The 10,681-nt window shown below is 42.8% G+C and overlaps 1 pseudogene; it reads left to right on the top strand.

The window, feature by feature from the left end:
• Positions 1 to 313: 313 nt before the first annotated feature.
• LOC133088928 (small ribosomal subunit protein eS1-like) lies at positions 314 to 1,428 on the top strand (annotated as a pseudogene).
• Positions 1,429 to 10,681: the final 9,253 nt, after the last annotated feature.

Raw genomic sequence — 10,681 nt, 5'->3', positions numbered from 1 at the left:
TTCCACAAACTTGAATAATGCCAAGACCCCTGGGTAAACACTCATGGAATCCCAGTATGAGAAACACTGATTTAAGAAACTCAAGTCTTTCAGTTAGGAAATATCACTGCAAAAGAGAAACTTGGCAATTATAAATAAATATTAAAATTGTATCATTAAAAATGCCAAGCTTAAAAATTGTCATAGAACTTGTGAACCCCCCCACCCCGACCCCCAAGTACCCTGTAGACTCAATGTTAGAAACACTGGACCAGCTTTTGAGCACTTCCTTTTAAAAATGCAGGTTCCACCTTTTGGCTCTCTGAGCAGTACCATGGATGTCAGCAAAAACAAGCACCTTATGAAAGGCAGCAAAAAGGGAACCAAGAAGAAAGTGGTTGATCTGTTTTCTAAGAAAGATTGGTATGATGTGAAAGCACCAGCTATGTTCAATATAAGAAATATTGGAAAAACACCAGTCATAAGAACTCTGGGGGGACTTCCCTGGCGGTCCAGTGGTTAAGACTTTGCCTTCCAATGCAGGGGGTGTGGGTTTGATCCCTGGTTGGGGAGCTAAGATCCCACATGCCTCATGGCCAAAAAAACAAAACATAAAACAGAAGCAATATTGTAACAAATTCAATAAAGACTTTAAAAATAGTCCGCATCAAAAAAATCTTAAAAAAAAAACGAAAAACAAAAAACAGAAAAACCTCTGGGAACCAAAATCCCATCTGATGGCCTCAGGGGCTGTTGTTTTTGAAGTGAGCCTTCCTGATCTGCAGAATGATGAAGTTGCATTAAAAAAATTCAAGCTGATTACTGAAGATGTTCAGGGCAAAAACTGCTTAATTTCCATGGCATGGATCATACCTGTGACAAAATGAGCTCCATGGTCAAAAAAACAGCAGACCGTGATTGAAACTCATGTTGATGTCAAGACTACCAATGGTTATTTGCTTGTCTATTCTCTCTTGGCTTTACTAAAAAAATGCAACAATCAGATTCAGAAGACCTCTTACGCTCAGCACCAACGGGTCTGACAAATCCGGAAGATGATGCAGACAAATGACTAGATAGAAATGGTCAATAAGTTGATTCCAGACAGCATTGGAAAAGACATGAGGCTCACCAGTCTAATTATCCACTCCATGATGTCTTTGTTAGAAAAGTAAAAATGCATATATATATATATATGTATAACAGAATCACTTTGCTGTACACCTGAAACTAACACAACATTGTAAATCAACTATATTTCAATTAAAAATTTTTTAATAAAAATAAATAAACAAAGTAAAAATGCTGAAGAAGTTCAAGTTTGAATTGGGAAAACTTGTGGAGTTTCATGATGAAGGTAGTAGTTCTGGAAAAGCTGCTGGGGGTGAGATAGGTACTAAAGTTGAATGAGCCAACTGATATGAGTCATGAGTCCAAGAATCTGTTTAAAATTCAGACTCTTAACAGTGACAAAAAAAAAATCTTACTTGTATAAAAAAATGCAGGTTGCAGGGCTCACTTTAGACACTGACCCAGACTTCTTCTAAAGCTCCCCAGGGATTCTGATGTCCAGTTAGGTTTGGAACTGCTAGATTATGTTAGAACAGGTTCAAATACAGAAACCACTCCACCCTGAATCTCCTAGCTCAAAGACAGCAGGGATTTTTGTCTGTTTTGTTCAATGCTTTATCACATAATTATAGAGACTGGCACCCTGTAGGGACTCGCTAAATATTTGTTAAATGAATGAAAGAATGAATGAACTGGGAATTTGAAAACTGAGAGGGCATTCAGTCAAATATTTAGTGAGCACCTAATATGTGCCAAGCCATGTGATATGTACAGCAATATACTTTTAAATAAAACAACAAAGTCCCTGCCCTCATGGAGAGCCCAACAGTTTACTGGGAGAGACAGACAATAAACAAGTAAATAAGCCAATATAAAATTATCAATTGTGATAAGCACAAAAGTATTATTATTAAAGCAAAGTCTTTAATAATAATCACAGTTGATGTATATTGTATACTCTTATTATGTACCAAATACTGCTAAGTAAGTGCCATTGTTGAGCTTATTTTACAGATGATGAACCTGAAGCACCCAGGGATTAAGTGACTCAACTCATGGTCATGGGTAGGGTTTGAACCCAGGTGGTCTCACCTCAAAGCCTTTGCTATTGAACTCTACACAATGTTGCTTCTGACAAACAAGAGGACATAAGATTGAGGTCAGTTTATGTATGGCCTGGAATATCAGGAAAAAAACTGGGTATTACCTCCTAGGTCATGGAGATTTGGGGGCAAGGAGGATATGCGATGAAATGGTGTTTTAGAACAATCTCTCTGCAGTGTGAAGACAGATTGGGACATGACTGGAGGTAAGGGGACAAGATATGAGGCTAGGATGAGAGGAGTGGCTATGGTCTCTCTCATAAGTATCATCCAGAGTCCATCCCAACAATCAATTACTGAAATTCATTTCTTATGTTCTTACTTATTTAGAATAAATAATATATGTACATAAAACAAAATTCAAAAGGTACAAAAGGATATATAATAAATTTTAAGTCCATCCTACCAGTCCCCCAGCTACCTGGTAAACCTTGCCTCTCCACCAAAGTGACCACTGTTACAAGTCCCTTATATCTTTCCAGAGATGCGTATACAAATACACTCATACACATATAAATAAATAAGCCTACAAATAGCAGCAAACTATACACACTGCTCTGTATCTTGCTTTTTTTAAAACTTAACTATAGTTCTTCGAGATCATTTAATGTCAGTTTATTTAGAACCATCTAAGTTAACAATTCATTCTATTCCTTTGCATGGCTGGACCATATATTTTTAAAATGAATCCTCTAGTGATGGACATTTGTTTCCAGTCTTTTGTTTTTTGTTTTTTTTTTTAATTACTGCTCTTCTTTTTTTTTTTTTAAAGCACTGATTTTATTTTATTTATTTATTTATTTAAAGTATTTTGTTTTTATTTATTTATTTATGGCTGTGTTGGGTCTTCGTTTCTGTGCGAGGGCTTTCTCTAGTTGTGGCAAGTGGGGGCCACTCTTCATCGCGGTGCGCGGGCCTCTCACTATCGCGGCCTCTCTTGCTGCGGAGCACAGGCTCCAGACGCGCAGGCTCAGTAATTGTGGCTCACGGGCCTAGCTGCTCCGCGGCATGTGGGATCTTCCCAGACCAGGGCTCGAACCCGTGTCCCCTGCACTGGCAGGCAGATTCTCAACCACTGCGCCACCAGGGAAGCCCTCCAGTCTTTTGTGATTATAAACAAAGCAGCAATGACTATCCTCATAATTTTATTTGCATATGAGCCAATGTATCTACAGGGAAATTTCCTAGAAATGCAATTGCTGGCTCAACAGGCATGTACATTTTAAATATTGGTAGGTTGCCATTTATTTCTTAACTGTCTACATAGCCCCAGCTTGGAAATCAGATGGAAAGTTTTCTCACTATGGGCTTTGCTCTTATATTCCTATCACATACCAGAGTGTTTCACGTGATAGATCAAAGGTACCTGCAGTTCTGAGTGCAAATCAATAAGCCCCAAACATGAATGGTATAACAAACATATTTCACAAGAAAGAGAAGCTCATGCTTTAGGGTCTCTGTCAGTGCCTGTTTATGCCACTGCCTCAACTTTTGGGGCTCTCCCGCTGGAGGAAGAAACTTCCACCACTTCCTCAATTTTAGACCTTACTTGGTTCCATCCCCTCATTTTACAGATGAGGAAGGGACTTGCCCAGGAGGCCTATGTGATTAACTAGGGCTGGCCTCTTGATTATCCATTTGGTGGAAGAAAAGCTATTTCCTTTGCAGCAACCTCAAACGAGCTCCAAGATCTCTATCTTTCTGGTCTCTTAGTAGATTCAGTCTTTTTTTTTTTTTTTAATAAATTTATTTATTTTATTCATTTATTTTTGGCTGTGTTGGGTCTTCGCTGCTGCGCGCGGGCTTTTCTCTAGTTGCGGCAAGCGGGGGCTACTCTTCGTTGCAGTGTGCGGGCTTCTCACTGCAGTGGCTTCTCTTGTTGCGGAGCACAGGCTCTAGGCGCGTGGGCTTCAGAAGTTGTGGCACACGGGCTCAGTAGTTGTGGCTCCCGGGCTCTAGAGCACAGGCTCAGTAGTCGTGGCACACGGGCTTAGTTGCTCCGCGGCATGTGGGATCTTCCCAGACCAGAGCTTGAACCCGTGTCCCCTGCGTTGGCAGGCGGATTCGCAACCACTGCGCCACCAGGGAATCCCTAGATTCAGTCTTAAGAATGCCCAACTTGGGACTTCCCTGGTGGTGAAGTGGTTAAGAATCCACCTGCCAATGCAGGGGACACAGGTTCAACCCCTGGTCCAGGAAGATCCCACATGCCGTGGAGCACCTAAGCCCGTGTGCCACGACTACTGAGCCTGTGCTCTAGAGCCCACGAGCCACAACTACTGAGCCTGCGAGCCACAACTACTGAGCCCGTGTGCCACAGCTACTGAAGCCCACGTGCCTAGAACCCGTGCTCCGCACCAAGAGAAGCCACTACGGTGAGAAGTCCGCACATCACAACGAAGAGTAGACCCCGCTTGCCATGGCTAGAGAAAGCCCGCAAGCAGCAACGAAGACCCAACGCAGCCAAAAATAAATAAATAAATAAATTTTAAAAAGATAATTGGAGAATATTAGAAACAAAAAAAAATGCCCAACAAATTCCTTTGTTAAGTAAGGCTCATTGCCAAATGTAACACAATTGTAAGAAACTGTCTCCCTCTGCTGGTAACATTCTGCAACTACAAAGCCTAAAACGACTTCATGACTTGCAATTAGGAAAAACTAGAGGTAGGTGATGACTGATTGATGGTCTCATCCACCTTGCTGCTGCCAAGGCTCAGTTAGGATAATTTACTTAAAAGAACGAGTTCACAGGAGTATGTATTCAAAGTAAATATAGTTCCAGAGAGTGAACAAGACATAATCTTTTTTTTAAATTAATTTATTTAATTTATTTATTTTTGGCTGCATTGGGTCTTTGTTGCTGCGTGCGGGCTTTCTCTAGTTGTGGCGAGAGGGGGCAGTGCAACGGGCTTCTCATTGCAGTGGCTTCTCTTGTTGCAGAGCACGGGCTCTAGGCACGTGGGCTTTAGTAGTTGTAGCATGCAGCCTCAGTAGTTGTGGCTCACAGGCTCTAGAGCACAGGCTCAGTAGTTGTGGCGCATGGGCTTAGTTGGTCTGTGGCATGTGGGATCTTCCCAGACCAGGGCTCGAACCTGTGTCCCCTGCATTGGCAGGCGGATTCTTAACCACTGTGCCACCAGGGAAGCCCAAGACAAAATCTTTCATCTTTGAAGTTGGTCAGGCTGTTAACGGTATTAGTGATATTTTAGAATAGAGTATTTGAGCTGCTAGTGGAATAGCCATGTGAAGTGCCAATAAGAAGCCTAGCTATATGAATCGGAAATACCAGGTCAATTCAGGGCTGTAAATCAACTTTGGGAGTTACCAACAGTGGGTGGCTTACACCATGAGCATCTAGGTAAAAACAGTGGACTGAGGACAGACCCAGAGATGACCGATATTCCAGAGACAGGAAGTCATGAAACCAGAAAATTAGTAAGCATGTTACTTTAAATAAAGACTAGTAAGAGTTAATACATGACTGCAATTTATAATAATCATTAGGAATACAAATGGCAACATTTCTCAACAGGAAATTGTCACTTTAGAAAGATTAATGGTGGACTTCCCTGGTGGCACAGTGCTTAAGAATCTGCCTACCAATGCAGGGGACACAGGTTCGAGCCCTGGTCCAGGAAGATCCTACATACCGCGGAGCAACTAAGCCCGTGCACCACAACAACTGAGCCTGCACTCTAGAGCACGTGCACCACAACTATTGAAGCCCACATGCCTAGAACCCATGCTCCGCAACATGAGAAGCCACTGCAATGAGAAGCCCGCGCACCACAATGAAGAGTAGCCCCTGCTCGTCGCAACCAGAGAGAGCCTACACGCAGCAATGAAGACCTAATGCAGCCAAAAATAAATAAATAAATTTATTTTAAAAAAAGAAAGATTAATGGCATGCTAAAAACACAAGAAGAAACCCATTCAAAAAACCCATTCTAAGTCAGATAACTTGATTATAGCAGCCAAATGCAACACTACTGAATGATATGGTTTTAATACTGAGAGGCCTACAGGAACATGTCAGTGAGAATAAAAACACAAGGTGTTTGCTTTTCCTCCTGCTTTTGTGTTTGGGGAAAAAAGGATAACTAGAGAAGTGAGAATTATGTCTTCTTAAGGCAGGCAAGACACCTCCATAATGATAATAGCTCATCTTTAGAACTCTTACTATGGGTTAAGCATTTTCCTAAGCTTTTTAGCATAGTAACTCATTTAATCCTTACAATCTACCTTTTTTAAAGTATTTGTTTATTTATTTATTTATGGCTGTGTTGGGTCTTCTTTTCTGTGCGAGGGCTTTCTCTAGTTGTGGCAAGCAGGGGCCACTCTTCATCGCGGTGTGCGGGCCTCTCACTGTCGTGGCCTCTCTTGTTGTGGAGCACAGGCTCCAGAAGCACAGGCTCAGTAATTGTGGCTCACGGGCCCAGCTGCTCCGCGGCACGTGGGATCTCCCCAGACCAGGGCTCGAACCCGTGTCCCCTGCATTGGCAGGCAGATTCTCAACCACTGCGCCACCAGGGAAGCCCTCCAGTCTTTTGTGATTATAAACAAAGCAGCAATGACTATCCTCATAATTTTATTTGCATATGAGCCAATGTATCTACAGGGAAATTTCCTAGAAATGCAATTGCTGGCTCAACAGGCATGTACATTTTAAATATTGGTAGGTTGCCATTTATTTCTTAACTGTCTACATAGCCCCAGCTTGGAAATCAGATGGAAAGTTTTCTCACTATGGGCTTTGCTCTTATATTCCTATCACATACCAGAGTGTTTCACGTGATAGATCAAAGGTACCTGCAGTTCTGAGTGCAAATCAATAAGCCCCAAACATGAATGGTATAACAAACATATTTCACAAGAAAGAGAAGCTCATGCTTTAGGGTCTCTGTCAGTGCCTGTTTATGCCACTGCCTCAACTTTTGGGGCTCTCCCGCTGGAGGAAGAAACTTCCACCACTTCCTCAATTTTAGACCTTACTTGGTTCCATCCCCTCATTTTACAGATGAGGAAGGGACTTGCCCAGGAGGCCTATGTGATTAACTAGGGCTGGCCTCTTGATTATCCATTTGGTGGAAGAAAAGCTATTTCCTTTGCAGCAACCTCAAACGAGCTCCAAGATCTCTATCTTTCTGGTCTCTTAGTAGATTCAGTCTTTTTTTTTTTTTTTAATAAATTTATTTATTTTATTCATTTATTTTTGGCTGTGTTGGGTCTTCGCTGCTGCGCGCGGGCTTTTCTCTAGTTGCGGCAAGCGGGGGCTACTCTTCGTTGCAGTGTGCGGGCTTCTCACTGCAGTGGCTTCTCTTGTTGCGGAGCACAGGCTCTAGGCGCGTGGGCTTCAGAAGTTGTGGCACACGGGCTCAGTAGTTGTGGCTCCCGGGCTCTAGAGCACAGGCTCAGTAGTCGTGGCACACGGGCTTAGTTGCTCCGCGGCATGTGGGATCTTCCCAGACCAGAGCTTGAACCCGTGTCCCCTGCGTTGGCAGGCGGATTCGCAACCACTGCGCCACCAGGGAATCCCTAGATTCAGTCTTAAGAATGCCCAACTTGGGACTTCCCTGGTGGTGAAGTGGTTAAGAATCCACCTGCCAATGCAGGGGACACAGGTTCAACCCCTGGTCCAGGAAGATCCCACATGCCGTGGAGCACCTAAGCCCGTGTGCCACGACTACTGAGCCTGTGCTCTAGAGCCCACGAGCCACAACTACTGAGCCTGCGAGCCACAACTACTGAGCCCGTGTGCCACAGCTACTGAAGCCCACGTGCCTAGAACCCGTGCTCCGCACCAAGAGAAGCCACTACGGTGAGAAGTCCGCACATCACAACGAAGAGTAGACCCCGCTTGCCATGGCTAGAGAAAGCCCGCAAGCAGCAACGAAGACCCAACGCAGCCAAAAATAAATAAATAAATAAATTTTAAAAAGATAATTGGAGAATATTAGAAACAAAAAAAAATGCCCAACAAATTCCTTTGTTAAGTAAGGCTCATTGCCAAATGTAACACAATTGTAAGAAACTGTCTCCCTCTGCTGGTAACATTCTGCAACTACAAAGCCTAAAACGACTTCATGACTTGCAATTAGGAAAAACTAGAGGTAGGTGATGACTGATTGATGGTCTCATCCACCTTGCTGCTGCCAAGGCTCAGTTAGGATAATTTACTTAAAAGAACGAGTTCACAGGAGTATGTATTCAAAGTAAATATAGTTCCAGAGAGTGAACAAGACATAATCTTTTTTTTAAATTAATTTATTTAATTTATTTATTTTTGGCTGCATTGGGTCTTTGTTGCTGCGTGCGGGCTTTCTCTAGTTGTGGCGAGAGGGGGCAGTGCAACGGGCTTCTCATTGCAGTGGCTTCTCTTGTTGCAGAGCACGGGCTCTAGGCACGTGGGCTTTAGTAGTTGTAGCATGCAGCCTCAGTAGTTGTGGCTCACAGGCTCTAGAGCACAGGCTCAGTAGTTGTGGCGCATGGGCTTAGTTGGTCTGTGGCATGTGGGATCTTCCCAGACCAGGGCTCGAACCTGTGTCCCCTGCATTGGCAGGCGGATTCTTAACCACTGTGCCACCAGGGAAGCCCAAGACAAAATCTTTCATCTTTGAAGTTGGTCAGGCTGTTAACGGTATTAGTGATATTTTAGAATAGAGTATTTGAGCTGCTAGTGGAATAGCCATGTGAAGTGCCAATAAGAAGCCTAGCTATATGAATCGGAAATACCAGGTCAATTCAGGGCTGTAAATCAACTTTGGGAGTTACCAACAGTGGGTGGCTTACACCATGAGCATCTAGGTAAAAACAGTGGACTGAGGACAGACCCAGAGATGACCGATATTCCAGAGACAGGAAGTCATGAAACCAGAAAATTAGTAAGCATGTTACTTTAAATAAAGACTAGTAAGAGTTAATACATGACTGCAATTTATAATAATCATTAGGAATACAAATGGCAACATTTCTCAACAGGAAATTGTCACTTTAGAAAGATTAATGGTGGACTTCCCTGGTGGCACAGTGCTTAAGAATCTGCCTACCAATGCAGGGGACACAGGTTCGAGCCCTGGTCCAGGAAGATCCTACATACCGCGGAGCAACTAAGCCCGTGCACCACAACAACTGAGCCTGCACTCTAGAGCACGTGCACCACAACTATTGAAGCCCACATGCCTAGAACCCATGCTCCGCAACATGAGAAGCCACTGCAATGAGAAGCCCGCGCACCACAATGAAGAGTAGCCCCTGCTCGTCGCAACCAGAGAGAGCCTACACGCAGCAATGAAGACCTAATGCAGCCAAAAATAAATAAATAAATTTATTTTAAAAAAAGAAAGATTAATGGCATGCTAAAAACACAAGAAGAAACCCATTCAAAAAACCCATTCTAAGTCAGATAACTTGATTATAGCAGCCAAATGCAACACTACTGAATGATATGGTTTTAATACTGAGAGGCCTACAGGAACATGTCAGTGAGAATAAAAACACAAGGTGTTTGCTTTTCCTCCTGCTTTTGTGTTTGGGGAAAAAAGGATAACTAGAGAAGTGAGAATTATGTCTTCTTAAGGCAGGCAAGACACCTCCATAATGATAATAGCTCATCTTTAGAACTCTTACTATGGGTTAAGCATTTTCCTAAGCTTTTTAGCATAGTAACTCATTTAATCCTTACAATCTACCTTTTTTAAAGTATTTGTTTATTTATTTATTTATGGCTGTGTTGGGTCTTCTTTTCTGTGCGAGGGCTTTCTCTAGTTGTGGCAAGCAGGGGCCACTCTTCATCGCGGTGTGCGGGCCTCTCACTGTCGTGGCCTCTCTTGTTGTGGAGCACAGGCTCCAGAAGCACAGGCTCAGTAATTGTGGCTCACGGGCCCAGCTGCTCCGCGGCACGTGGGATCTCCCCAGACCAGGGCTCGAACCCGTGTCCCCTGCATTGGCAGGCAGATTCTCAACCACTGCGCCACCAGGGAAGCCCCCTTAAAATATACCTTTGAAGGAGCTATTATTATTATCTTTTTTTACACTTGGGGAAACTGAAACTGAGACACAGAAATCCTAAGCAACTTCCATAAGATCACACAGCATGTTAAAGTTGGAAGTGTCCAAAGTTGAACTTTAAAGTCTCCAATTCAACACTGTACAAAAAAAAAAAAAAAAAAAAAAGAACACTGTTTAGGAAGACACATAAAGTAAGTTTCGAAGGTAATGTTAATGTACGTATCTGTCATTAAAGACTCAGGAGAACTTCAGCAGTTCTGGTCATCCAGCTCAGGTGCAATTTTATCAACTAATGTTGATAAAACAACTAATGTTTTCACCTCAAGCTAGAGGATATAAACTAGTGTTAATAGACGCTTGGAATACTGCTCTATGAGCAAGAAATACTGTAATCATTTTCACTCTACCAGATAGAAATAATAAAATGTTTTATGCACCAGCGGATATTTTTCATCCTTTTGTTACCAAGCAAGGGCTCACTGTCTAACACACGTAGAAGCAAATACTATGGCACCAGC

The sequence above is a fragment of the Eubalaena glacialis genome, chromosome 3 (assembly GCF_028564815.1).
Source record: "Eubalaena glacialis isolate mEubGla1 chromosome 3, mEubGla1.1.hap2.+ XY, whole genome shotgun sequence".
NCBI classification, from domain to species: Eukaryota; Metazoa; Chordata; class Mammalia; order Artiodactyla; family Balaenidae; genus Eubalaena; species Eubalaena glacialis.
The sequence above is the reverse complement of the archived record's forward strand: the minus strand, read 5'-3'. Positions and strand labels throughout refer to the sequence as shown.